Source organism: Lactuca serriola, chromosome 3, assembly GCF_051521515.1.
Source record: "Lactuca serriola cultivar US96UC23 chromosome 3, Lser_US96UC23_V15, whole genome shotgun sequence".
NCBI lineage: Eukaryota > Viridiplantae > Streptophyta > Magnoliopsida > Asterales > Asteraceae > Lactuca > Lactuca serriola.
Window position 1 is genome coordinate 209,899,500 of NC_136410.1, and position 6,305 is coordinate 209,905,804.

Genomic DNA, 6,305 nt, shown 5'->3' on the forward strand with positions numbered 1-6,305 from the left:
TTGATTGCTAAAAGACTTTATGCTAACATTACTCAACTGCATCTAAATTGTGAAATAGGGCAGAAGATACATTGCATGCTTCTACCCTTCCTTGAGTTTAAGGAGGATGAAATCGATGCCGAAGCATACAACTGTGAAAGTGTTGTATCTTCCGATGATGTGAATCCTACTTATATGTATGGTCTGGACAAAATAGAATCTTTTATAAAGTCCAAAGACCATAAGGACATGCTTAAAAATCTTTTGGATGAAAACGATAAGCTGAAACTCAGAACCGAAACCATACAAAAATTCGACTCATTGAGTGCCTATTTAAGTTCAGAAAATAAAATTGATGTTGAAAACACATCTGAACATAATGAGGACGATGATATGAGTGAAATTTCTGTAGAGGATGAAGTCGACTGTTTTGAGTTTGTCAAGAGCGAACCCGTAAACCACAAAAATCTGATTTCTGAAAATTCTGTGGAATTCGCTCGTTTGTCCAAAAATAAGTCCCCGGCTATGAAGAGTGAACCGGTTGTCAAGAAGCTGAAACAAAAAGCTAATATCCACAGACAACCAAAACAGGTGAAAAATCAAAAGCATCAGAGAAAGTTAAGATACAAAAAGAATCTCTCAGAGCGAAAGCAGTTTTGGCGCTCTCAAAATACTCATTTCTCTTATCCTGATAAAAATTCAAAGTCAGAGAAAAAGACTTTCGGGCCACATGAGGAGCATAACCGAAAGGATAAGTTCGGTCCTGAAAGCAACAGCAACCGAAAGGACAAGTTCGGTCCCGAGAGCAACAGCAACCGAAAGGATAGGTTCGGTCCCGAAAGCAACAGCTACCGAAGATCCAGGTTCGGTCCCTCTAATGACCATAAACAAAAGGGTAATTTAGAACCTCAAGTCTGGAAAAACTCCCAATCTAAATTCTCTCTTTCTGATTCCTCTCATTCTCAATCCTTTTCTAAACCCAATTCTGTTCCTGCACAACATTCAAAATCATCAACGAACTTGAAAGGAAAATCGAAGATTTCCTCAGTCAAGGATGACCGAAAGCAGACTAATGCCCAAACACCAAAACCTGAAACCAAAATGACTGTAGCTAACCCTAACAAAATCAAAGTGTTTACTATTAAGAGGAAAGATGAAACAACATTAATAAAAAGAACATATCTTGTTGATGTTTCTCTTACTATTCCTGTTCCTGTGAAAGGCTCACGTGGACCCAAGAAACTTTGGGTTCCTAAATCTGCTTAATTTTTGCAGGTTATTAGTGATGAGCAGTTCGACGAAGAATGGTACATTGACAGTGGCTGCTCACGTCATATGACAGGAAGGAAGGAAGAGCTGAGGGAGTTTCGATCTCTTCAAAATGGTGGTAATGTCAAGTTTGGTAACAACTCCTATGGAACGATAAAGGGTTATGGGATGATAACCAATGGAGACTTTACAATAAGAAAAGTGGCATACATTGAAGGGTTACAACATAATCTCATTAGTGTGTCTCAACTGGTAGGAGGTATTGGTCTCAAAGTTTCATTTGACGACGAAGGTTCAGAAATCATAGAGAAGAAATCAAAAAGGGTTATTCTCAAATCAGATCGAAAAGACGAAATGTTTCCTCTAAATCTCAAACCAATCAAAGGAAATCTAGCTATATGTCTTTTGTCCAAAGCTCATTCTGACGAAAGTTGGTTGTGGCACCGAAGGCTCTCACATCTCAACTTCAAAGACATCAACAAGCTTGTTACTGGAGATCATGTTCGGGGGTCTTCCATTGCTCAAGTTTGATAGAGAACACTTGTTCGCTGCATGCGAAATGGAGAAACAAAGTCGTCAAAGTCACCCATCCATTATAAACACAAAAGTTGTTGAACCACTTGAGTTGCTTCACATTGACTTCTGTGGTCCATCATCAATCGAAAGCATTGGCAGTAGCAAGTATATTCTTGTTATTGTTGATGATTTCTCACGTTTTACATGGGTGTTCTTTCTGAAGCACAAATATGAGGCTACTCTTAAGCTAAAGATGTTTATCAAGCAGGTTGAAGTGCAACCGAGAAAAGTCGTTCGAAACATTAGGAGCGACAATGGACTGGAATTCAAGAACAAAGAATTTGAAGACTTTTTGGCAGAAAAAGGAACCAGTCACAACTTCTCAGCCCCCTACACGCCTCAACAGAAAGGTATTGTCGAAAGGCGAAACCGATCCTTGTGTGAGGCGGCTCGAACTATGCTAAGTTTCGCTTCTCTTCCTTTATATTTCTGGGCTAATGCTATTGCTGCAACATGTTTTACGCAGAACAGGTCTTATCTCAACAAGCATTTCTCTCTTACTCCTTATGAGATCATCAATAACAGGAAGCCAAACATAAAATTCTTCCATGTGTTCGGCTCACGATGTTTCATCTTCAACTCCAAAGAACATCGTAACATGTTTGACGTTAAAGCTGATGAAGGAATTTTTCTGGGATACTCTCTTACTTCAAAAGCATACCGTGTTTTAAATAAGCGTTCTAGAAAGATTGAAGAAACATATTATGTGACTTTCGATGACAGCTACGTCAAGAAGCTAAAGACTACTGAAGGAGAAATTGGAGATATTTTCTCTCAAACAGGTCAAGTCACGGCCACGATCGCTAATTTGTTCGATCAGTTTGTGGACTTATTTGATGAACCTGAGAAGGCTACTCTCTCGGAAGCCAAGGCAGCAGACAACAAAATCGATCATCTGAAGCAAATTGTCGAAGATGCAGCCAAACAAATGGGTGAAGGAGAACAAGTTCCAAATGAACCTCCTCAGCATGGCACTTTGGTTGAGGGGGAGAATCCACTTTCTTCAAATCAACCGAACTTAAAATTTCAGGGGGAGAATTCTATTCCTGTAGCACCTGAAAGCTCTGCGACACCCGAAAGTCCTGTAGCACCCGAAAGCTCAACTACACCCAAAAGTCCTGTAGCACCAGAAAGTCCAGCTACACCTGAGAGTTCTGTTGCACCCGAAGGTTCGAACCAACCTGAAAATCAAAGAGACTCATCAGTCGAGGGGGAGAATTCCGATATGTTCTACAATGACGATAGTCAATCTGAATTGGAAGAAATGGTCAATGCCGAATTAGATCCATCTTATGATCCAAATTATCCTCCTCTTATTAAATGGACCAGAGATCATCCTGTATCTCAGATAGTGGGTAATCTCTCTGAAAAGGTCCTGACACGATCTCAACTGAAGGCAAAGCAATCATCTCTATTTTCCAAAGTAGAGTTCTGCATGTATAATTCTTTCGTATCCAAAGTTGAACCGAAGACAGTAAATACTGCTCTTGATCATTCTGACTGGGTTCAAGCTATGCAAGATGAGCTCAATGAGTTTGAAAGAAACTAGGTATGGCGTCTCATTCCAACACCTAAAGATGCCTCAGTTGTTGGTCTCAAATGGGTATTCAAAAACAAAATGGACAAGGAAGGTAATGTGATTCGAAACAAAGCTCGTCTCATGGTGAAAGGATACTGCCAGAAAGAAGGAATTGATTACAAAGAAACTTTTGCTCCGGTAGCAAGGCTGGAATCTGTTCGAATATTTCTTGCCTACGCTGCACACAAGAACTTCGAGGTCTACCAAATGGATGTAAAATGCGCTTTTCTGAATGGAGAACTTGAAGAAACGGTTTACGTGGAGCAACCTCCTGGTTTTGTGAATTAAAAGCATCCAAATCACTGTTATATTCTGGACAAAGCAGTTTACGGTCTGAAACAAGCGCCTAGGGCATGGTATGAAACGCTAACTAAGTTCTTAAAGATGTCTAAATTCAAAAAGGGTTCGGTTGACCCAACCTTCTTTCGTAAGAAGGAAGGTAACCACCTTATGATTGTTCAAATCTATGTCGATGATATCATCTTTGGCTCAACGAATCCTAGCTTAACAGCTGAATTCAGAAAGCTGATGGAGACTAAATTTGTAATGAGCTCAATGAGTACGATTAACTTTTTCCTTGGTTTAAACATTAGACAGGGACCCAAAAACATCTTTATCAACCAGGAAGCATACACCAAGACTCTTCTTGCTAAACTCGGCATGATGGGAGACTAAAAGGTCAAAGTTCCAATGGCGTTCGACACCAAGCTCACACCATCCTTGGAAAAACCGGCAGTCGATATAATGTTATACCGCCAGATGATTGGTTGCTTGATGTATCTCACAGCTAACAGGCCCGATATAATGTTTTCTGTGTGTTATTGTGCTAGGTTTCAGGCGAATCCTCGTGAACCACATATGCTAGCAGTCAAAAACATACTCCGGTATCTGAAATGAACCACCTCCCTCGGTCTATGGTATCCTTCAAACTCAGGTTTCTTTGTTCAAGCCTACTCAGATGCAGACCTTGGAGGATGTGGTTTAGACAGGAAAAGCACTACAGGAGGTTGTCAATTCCTCGATGGGAAGTTGGTTAGCTAGCAATCAAAGAAACAGACATGTGATTCTCTGTCTATAGCCGAAGTAGAGTACATTGCAGCTGCCTCCTATACATCTCAAGTGATTTGGATCCAAAGCCAACTCCGTGATTATGGACTCAATATGAAAAAGATCCCACTATATTGCGATTTAGAAAGTGCAATTAGGATCTGTCATAATCCAGTGCAACACTCCAAACCAAGCATATAACACTGAGGTATCACTTTATAAAGGATCATGTGGAAGATGGAAACGTTGAAATTCACTTTGTTCGAACCACTGATCAACTGGCTGACATCTTCACCAAAACTCTTCCTGAAGCAAGTTTCAATAAAATTCTACAAGGGCTAGGAATGATGGAATCGGAGTTAGTACCAAAAACTACTTCTCAAAATTAAAAGTCTGAAGCGAAATGAACCGAACGTTCGGGTTCGGTTCACGTGTGTGCCGAAATGAACCGAACGCTCGGGTTCGGTCCTATTCTCTGATCTTCGCTTATCACTCAAAGGTAGTTTCTTTGGTTGTAAACCTTTTGTATTCTTTTCTCAATTTCATCTCTCTTATTTTCAAAGTTCTTTTCTTTTTCAAATTCATTTTTTTTGCAACCGAAATTGATCGAACGCTCGGGTTCGGTTCCAAATTTTTTTTGTGTCTAATTTTTTTTATTTTTCTTTCTTTAAATCAAAAATTCCAAAATCTTTTTATTGTTTTTTAAAAAAATCAAAAACTCCAAAAAAAAAAAATTATTTGTGTTCGATAATCTTTTTTGTGTGGATATTTGTGGGGAAATTCTTTTATTAGTTAAGTGTCCCTAGAAGCATGTTGTTGTATGTGTCCAAAGCCTCACCTGATTCTGAATAATAGCCTTACTGACTTGGTATATACAAACATTGTCTTCGCAATTAGGCTTTTATATTTATTCTAATCATGAGCTACCTTACTCTCTTCTCACATGAGATAAGAGTTTTCTGCTTGGTCCTTATTTTAACAGCAGGGGTACTTTGGTTTCTTTACACCTTCTACAATATTTTTCTCCATTATTATTCGCTTCATAAACGTAACCCTTGAGATTCTCAGAAATTACCACTGAGGTTTATGGTTATACAACTTCTGTGTTCATGATCTTAGCTTCGTGCCACTACGTGCTAAGTGAAACCCACAATTCAATACCTACTATGCATTGACGGTGAACAATCAACTTTGCTCTAGCTTTCACTAAAGAATTGACGAACTTATCCATAGGGATGTAACGTGAAATCTCTAATTTCTTTTTGTGTGATTCCTATGAAATTGTTAAATCCCATAACATTTCTTCTCTTGGAATCCAGTTTTTATTTTTTTTGAGATTTCACATAAAGTATTTTACACTGCCACTTACATTCTTTTCCAACCTGCTTGTTCAACAGACTATATTGGTCTCACAAGCACTTCAGTCGATTTCTGTCTTATGTCAAGATCAGGAATTCTGAACTGAAGCGAAAACCACCCAAATTAGCCTGATTAAAAGATGCCTTTCAACACTTCTCAATAAGTGTCTGATCATAATTCAACGGGAAACCAAACAAACACTTTAAGGTCTCTCTTGACTTTAAAGTAAGAGATTCGTGCCCGGGATCCATTGTTTCGTGTCTTTATTGACATCACAAATTCCCACTTATGTGTTGCTTTATTTCTATTTCTTTTACACACTAAGCACGAAAAGCTTTTTGATTTTCCAAAATTCTGGTTTCATTACTTACAAGCCATTTTTTTTGCGATGGAATTTCAAGTTATACAAGAGTTATGGCTCATAATGTTACACGTGGTCATTCTGCTTTAAGATGACGCTCACTCTAAAGGGATAAGTTGCTGACTCAGCCGGGAG